The sequence below is a fragment of the Megascapheus bottae genome, chromosome 26, assembly GCF_031878675.1.
Source record: "Megascapheus bottae isolate mThoBot1 chromosome 26, mThoBot2.hap1, whole genome shotgun sequence".
Classification (NCBI taxonomy): Eukaryota; Metazoa; Chordata; class Mammalia; order Rodentia; family Geomyidae; genus Megascapheus; species Megascapheus bottae.
Window position 1 is genome coordinate 19,886,142 of NC_143534.1, and position 7,718 is coordinate 19,893,859.

The window sequence follows — 7,718 nt, forward strand, 5'->3', positions numbered from 1 at the left end:
GCAGTAGACTTATTTTTTTTTTTTTTTTTGCCAGTCCTGGACTTAAGCTCAGGGCCTGAGCACTGTCCTTGGATTTTTCTCAAGGCTAGAGCTCTACCACTTGAGCCTCAGCACCACGTCCGGCTTTTTCTAAGTATGTGGTACCAAGGAATCGAACCCGGGTCTTCGTGCATGCTAGGCAAGCACTCTACCACTAGGCCAAACTCCCGGCCCCTGGGGCAGTAGACTTTTAAACCTCTCAGTTCACCCTTTCCTGAGTCTGTGTTTGAGGATGAACTGGGTATTGAGTGCTTTAACGCTTCAAATGGTGCACAAGTCAGTCTGAAAAGGCTAGAACATCTGGGCTTGGGAAACACCTCTGGATCAGCCATAGTATTGTTGTTGGCTTCCCTCTTGGAATTTAAATTTCTACAAGTCTTCTCCTTTTGAGAACTTCCATGGCCTCTTATAGGCTTAATCACTCAAGCTATTAACTTTTATTTTAAACCTTTTAGATTGTATAGCAAAGTCTTGGAATTTGTTTTCTAGAAACAGAATTCGTTCAATTTTTGTATTCTGCTCTAGAGTCTTGTACATTGCTTTTGATGAAGGTCCCTTCCATGTACATTGGATGAATGTGGAATTAGGTTCATCCTAATGCCTGTTGGGTCTTCTTCTAGGTCTCTCTAGTCAGGGATAAGTCTTCTACCCCCAAGAACACACAACACCAATTCTCCAAGTGTTCAACTATTTCCCTCGGTTTTCCTTTTGTGAATATGGAGGCCAGTTTTTTTTTTTTTAACAATTTTCTTATTCAAATAAAATTGCTTATTTGGGCCTGTATGTAATCCTAGCTCTTTGGAGGCTGGGGAAGGAGGATTTTGAGTTTGAAGCTAGCCTGGGCTATGCCAAATGACTTGTCTCTAAACAACAACAACAACAATAACAAAACAGTTACACCTTTAGAAACCCAAGTGATGTCAACATCATTGCTTCCATCTTTCTTTTCCAGGCTAAGCCATTTCGTGTCCCTTAGCGTGATGAAAGAAATTCATTTTGAGGGAAGTTGGTGATGACATAGTGGAAGTTTTATTTCTCACAGTTCTTGGCCAATGGCTTTTTCCCAACAGAATCTAAGGATGTGTTTAAAGAAGACTTGGACATGTGACTTGCCCACTGGCCTTTCTCACTGAAATACTTGCGTGTCCAGCTGAGTGCTGGGCAGAGCATTACAGATCAGCCCGGCAGATTGTAAGCTGCCATTGCATGGTGGTCAGCCTTTCTGAGAGCTGCATCCAGGTTCTGGGATGTCACGAGACTCTAGCAACCGGGTGTCACTGCTGCAACTTCCTGTTTTCTTTGCCAGGGCTGCTCATCTCTGGGCCCTGGAGGACTGGTTCTGCCTGGCCCCTGAGTCTTCCACCCAAAGCACATAAGGAGCTTGGTCAAGTGACCCTTCATGGAAAGTCTTATCCTTACAGTCCTATGTATTTATGGTAATTTGCTGAGGTACATTTTAATAATGATCATGGTTATTTTAAGGGCTACACACAGATATCTGTATACAGAAACATCTGTTACACACACACACACACACACACACACACACACAAATGAACAGGGCACCATTCCTATAATCACATGTACTTCATGAGCAGAGATAAGAAGACTGTGATTTATGGCAAAAATTTAGCCAGATCCCATTTCAGAGGAAACAAGCTGAGCATAGAGGCAAGTGTCTGTAATCTCAGTTTTACAGGAGGCATAATCAAGAACATTATGGACTGATGTCCCCAGGCAACAATGTGAGACTGGGTCTGAAAAATAAAAGAGATTGGAAACAAGGCTCAAGTGTTAAAGTGCCTGTGAGAGGCCCTGAGTTCAAAATCCAGTATTGAATCTCCCTCCAAATCAGAAAAAGTGTAATTTCACTGGATTATACCACAGTCCATTTGCTTTTGGCTGTCCAATCAGGGAACCAGTGATCTCCAAGCCAAGACTTGATCCTTTGTCTCAAATGCTCAGCATGATGCTTGGTTTTGAGAGGGATGAGATAGAAGATCCAAGCCTTTACTGAAGGAGTGTGCTTGATAAACAGACTTCTAAAAAGTAGCTCATTCATTTCTTCCACAAGCATTTCTTGCATGCAGCTTTGATCAAGGCACCATGGAGCGTATCTGAGATCAGAACAGATGCAGCTGTGATCTGACAGCATCAATTCTAATCTATCCCAGAACATTTCTATGAATGGAATTAAATGTTTAAATCCTCCAAGAAAAAAGACATAAGGAAAGACGATTTTACAAAAGAAGGAGGTAAAAGAGAAAGAAAAGAAAGAATGAAAAGGAAAAGAAAAGGAACAGAAAGGAAGGAAGAAAAGAAAGATAGAAGGAAAGAAATGAAAGGAAAAGAAAGAGAAAGAAAAGGAAGAAGGGAAGAGAAAGGTAGGAAAGAAGAAAGGAAGATGGCTACAATGAGAACTGATCTCCCATGGTAGTGGTGGGGCAGGTGGCAGGGTTCTGAGAGGCAAAATGTCCCCAAAGACTGGGCCTTGAGTCGATGGGCGTCTCGATCCCGGGGCCTGTTCTATCATCCCATAGGACTTCTTTTACAAAACACCAGTTCAAAGCTCGCATACGTAATACTCTTAACTAACTGAAACACAGATGTTCAGTGTGGCCCTAGGTGACACACCCCAAAAAACCAGCTCTGCAGAGAGATGTTGACCACAATATCTGAATTATTTTGTGAGGATAATGCCTCTTTCCATCTTACAGACATGTTGTGAGATCAAGTGAGGAATGAGAGGAGGGATTTCTACCAAAATCCTTTTAAATTGCAATAAAAAATTTTATTGTAAAGGTAGAATACAGAGGGGTTACGGTTCCATAGTACAGGTAACGAGTACATTTCCCTTTGAATAGTGGTAGCTCTTCCCTTGCTTTCTCCCAGTTTTTTTTCCCACTTGATGCCCTGCCCCTACATGTTGTACAGTTCATTTTCAGCATTGTCTAGTGAGTATTACCACTGTATTTGTTTGCCCTTTGTCCCACCATTTCTGTGCTTCCTCTTTCCATCCCCCAAACAGACAAACTAACCTACAAGACCAAAGGTACAGAAATCAAAAACAATGACAAATGAGAAAAAAACAGAAAAAAACCCACAAAAAGTAAAATGAAAAACCTCTTGTTCCCATTTATTGGAATTCAATTCAATAAGCATCATTTATATGATCATACAGGGAGAGCTATTGAGCCCTTGTGATCCTCTCCTAAGAATATTCTCCTAAGAATATTCACTGTGTGAATGTTTAGAGTCCTGTTTAGCTTATCAGGTCCAAGTGTAATTTTTTGTCTTCTACCATCCATTGGGTTTAATTATAGATTTATAGGCACATTCTAATGATCAAAAATGAGAGGAACCATGTATCATGTGTTTCCTTGGCTCTGGCTTACTTGGCTTAATGTAATTTTCCCCAAGTCTTTCCAATTCCTTACCAAGGGGGCAACATCCTTCTGTTGTTTATCTGTTAGCTAGAGGAAGGGTTTTTAAATAGTGCAGAGACTCACAGTCACTGTAGTCCAAGCTGGCACATGGGCTCTCACCCTGGCTGACCCTGGGTTCCATGCATGTGTGTGGGATGGGGTATGATGGGGAGAACTCTATGGCCAGTCACAGATACTCCATTTCCCAGCCATGAAATCAGATTCTTTCAGATATCATTACAATGCTGTCATCAGGAGCCTTGGAAGAGACAGATTGTAAACCAACTCTAAGATTCATATTCCATCCACTATCCAGGATCCATCCCTTTGTAATCCTATTTGTTTTGTTACAGTAAAACTCCATGAAGAGTTTTAAAACTTCTTATTGGAGCTGGGTATGGAGCCCAGTGATAGAACCCCTGGTTGGCCTCTGTCAGTCCCTTGGTACCATCCCAAGCATAGCAAGAGATAGAAAGATGATAAGCAGATAGACAGACATATAGATGACAAATAGATAGATATAATAGGTAAATAGACAGATAGATGAATAGATAGATAGATATCCAAATAGTTACTGGTACAAGTTGTTCAGGATACAGTGGTTAGTTAAACCTGCATTTGAATCTATTTTTACTGCATCTTAGCTATGGGAACTTGGGCGCATTGTATAAATCAGTCTCTCTTCATTTGCTCTTGAATGGGTACAATTTTGGCTTAATCTTCTGCAAGATGTTTGATCAACATCTCACCCTGCCAACTATGCAGCTGCTATTTAGTAAATGTTAGCTGTTTCTCTTTATAGCTTGAATAGGAATGTTTTGATTTACACAAGTAACCTGGAGAGTGAGTGACCCTGGGCTGGTTGCTTGATGAATATTCTTCTCAGTGTCTGAAGTCATCTGGAGGCCAACTGGCTGAGTACTGGAGATTCTTATCCTTAAGCTGGCCTTCAGGTATTTGTTATCTACACTCCTGAAAGTTATGTGTGGGAGGAGAAGAGGAAACACCACCAAACAATAGAATTTTGTAACCTGACTCAGTTAAAAACTTTTCTCTTGGCATGGGCAGGCACAGACAACACTGGAAATCTCAAAAATTCTGACAACGCTAGGGCTTTACTTTCTATTGAATTTGGAGTTGTTTTCACATATTCTTCTTATCTTAGTCTTTGACATCTCTACAAGAGAGTGGACTACATAGAGATTTTTACATTGTGGGTTAAGGAGAATTGCTACTTGACCTGGTTATGTGAGTGACTCATGTTTTGCATCTGGCATGTTCCCAAGATTTTCACGTATCTGTTTCAGGTATAAATGATGCTCATTCTCGGATTACCCTTGAAAAATGATCATAATTCTAATCACCAAAGGAAAGACCATCCAAAATTCCAACGGTGTTTTGTGAATTAGACATGCGCTGAGAAAAATCATTCCCTGGGTTATTTTGACAAATAAGTGGTGCCCTCTCGTGCCCAGTTCTCAAAATGCAGGCACATTTCTGCATCCTCCAGATTTCTCCTGGCCAACAGCACTATGGGGGAAAAAGAACCTTAGCCAAGCACATGTTCTAAAAAGCTTTGTGGAGCCACTGGAGAGAGTCATGTGTCATATTTCTGCTTTGTGATCTGACAATATGTTGACCCACCTGGGGACATGGGTATGAACGACAACTTTACTTGGAAATTGTAATCTGTTTTACATTTCAAAAAGTAATTCTAGAAGGTGGACCTGTGATTGCTAGACTTTGCTTGTGCTAGGTTAAGGTTATAATTATGAATCTCAATGGTCCTGATATTCTACTTAAATCTCATATTTTGAGAAGATCATGGGAAGGTATAGAGAATGGGAACCAAAGTCAACCTCCCTCCCTCCCTCCCTCCCTCCCTCCCTCCCTCCCTCCCTCCCTCCCTCTCTCCCTCCCTCCTTCCCTCCCTCCCTTTCTTTTCTTCCCTTCCTTCCCTTCCTTTCACTCTCTTTCTTTCTTCCTTCTTTATTCTCCCTCTCTTCTGCCCTCCATTCCTTGTTTTCTGTACTAGGAATTAAAAATACAGTTTCTCTCATGCTAAACACACATTCTATCATGGAGCTGTATCTCCATTCCCTCATATTTAATATGATAAAGAAAAAAAATGTCGCCTTTCCTCCATGACCTAACTTATAAAGTGGGTAAAATTGCTTCTTGACCTTTGGGTTTAAGATGGTTTCGTGTGGTGTGTGTTTTTTACTCTTGGGTATTTATTCATTTCTTTTTCTTCTATTTTTCTGGTCCTTGGGCTTGAACTCCAAGCCTGGGGATGTTCTCTGAGCTTTTGTGTGCAAGGCTTTGTGCTCTACCACTTGAACCACAACTCGACTTCTAGCTTTTTGGTGTTTAATTGGAGCTAGAGTCTCCTAGACTTTGCTGCCTGGGCTGGCTTTGAGTCACAGTCCTCAGACCTCAGCCTCTTGAGTAGTTGGGATTACAGGCCTGAGCCACAGACACCTTGCATTTATTCATTTCTTTAACACAGGTATACTCTAACACTGGGTGTATTGGCAAATAGGAGGGGACATAGCCCCACTCTTACCATAGGTCTCTGGTCTCTGTTTTTCAAAGTGTGGATTGTGAAATCATATTGTGGGCCTTGACAAAACAAAATAGAATAGAATGCATACTGGACACAGAATAGCCAGAAAATAAGAGGTTAACTCTAGGAAGGTGAAGCTAGTGGAAAATCGGAGGCTTCCTTTAGCATTGAGAATGGAATTAGAAGACTTCAATGTCCTGAGGTCCCTAAAGAATGACTCAGGCAAATGAGCAGAGCCAGTGGCAAGGACGAGGGTAATGTTCTTACCCACGGAGCTATGTGAACTCATCAAAACGGTCATGCTAGTAACTTGCTGAATGTCAGCCCCTTTTGCAGCCTCACCAAAGAACTCACGCAGACAGAGCCATTTTCCCCCTAGGGATTTAAGAGGAGTCAATTTTTGGGTCTTCCTTGCAAAAACACTAATTTGAACCCTTAATTTGAAATACTGATAAAGAGTGGGAATGGTGTAAATTAATAATGCCTTAAAATAAGCTAATGGCTTACACCTGTAATGCTGGCTAGCCCCGACGCATTATTGGCACATACACAAAAAGCCTTGAATAAATAATTATTTGTATACTGGGGTTCCATGCTAGTCACAGTTTTAGTTACTCACCATGGCCCAAAAATATTAAGTAAAAGCTAATAGAAGAAAAAAGTCATCATGTGTGTGTGTGTGTGTGCGTGTGTGTGTGTGTGTGTGTACATGCACTCATGTGCACCAATACTAAGGCTTGAACTAAGACCTAGACACTCTCACTTTAGCTTTTTTTACTCAAAGCCGGCACTCTACCACTTGAGCAACAGCACCACATCCAGCTTTTTGCTGGTTATTGGAGATAAAAGTCTCATAAACTTTCCTTTCCTGCCAGGATGGCTTCAAACCACAATCCTCAGATCTCAGCCTCTGAGTAGCTAAGATAGCACGTATCATCCAGAAAGACTCGGCTAGAAGCCCTAAGTATTATACAACTATTATTAGAAGACACTGTTCGGTTGTTTGATATTTTATTACTGATTACTGTTGTTAATCACATATTGCATATGATTCATGATTGAAAGCTTATTACAAGTATGCATGTGCATACTTAGCAGATATAGGGTTCAATAATACCTATAACTTCAGCCATTAAATTGGGGTCTTGGAAATTGTCCCTTAAAAAGGGGAGAACTCGGGGCTGGGAGTTTGGCCTAGTGGTTAAAGTGCTTGCCTAGCATGCATGAAGACCCGGGTTCGATTCCTCAGTACCACACATAGAAAAAAAAAAAAAGCTGGGAGTGGTGCTGAGGCTCAAGTAGTAGAGCTCTAGCCTTGAGAAAGTCCAAGGACAGTGCTCAGGCTCTGAGCTCAAGCCCAGGACTGGCAAAAAAGAGAAAAAAGAAAAAAAAGGGGGATAACTCATTTATGTAACAAGTTCTTGTCAAGCCCATTTTCCTAAACTTTGTCTTGCTTTCCTATTTTTTCCCTAGGAAACATGTTTCTCTTTGTTCTATTTATATGTACCTATTTCTTTAAGCAAGGTCTCAGGCCTTTCCTTGCAGATTTAGGTCCTAGTTACTTTTCTCTTTCCCCAGTAAATGCTTATTCTTCATCCTAAACAGGATGACATAGTGGAATTCATCCCAGCAGGTATATGCTATTGACACAGATAAATACACCACCTGTTCTCAGGGCTCTTGAATCA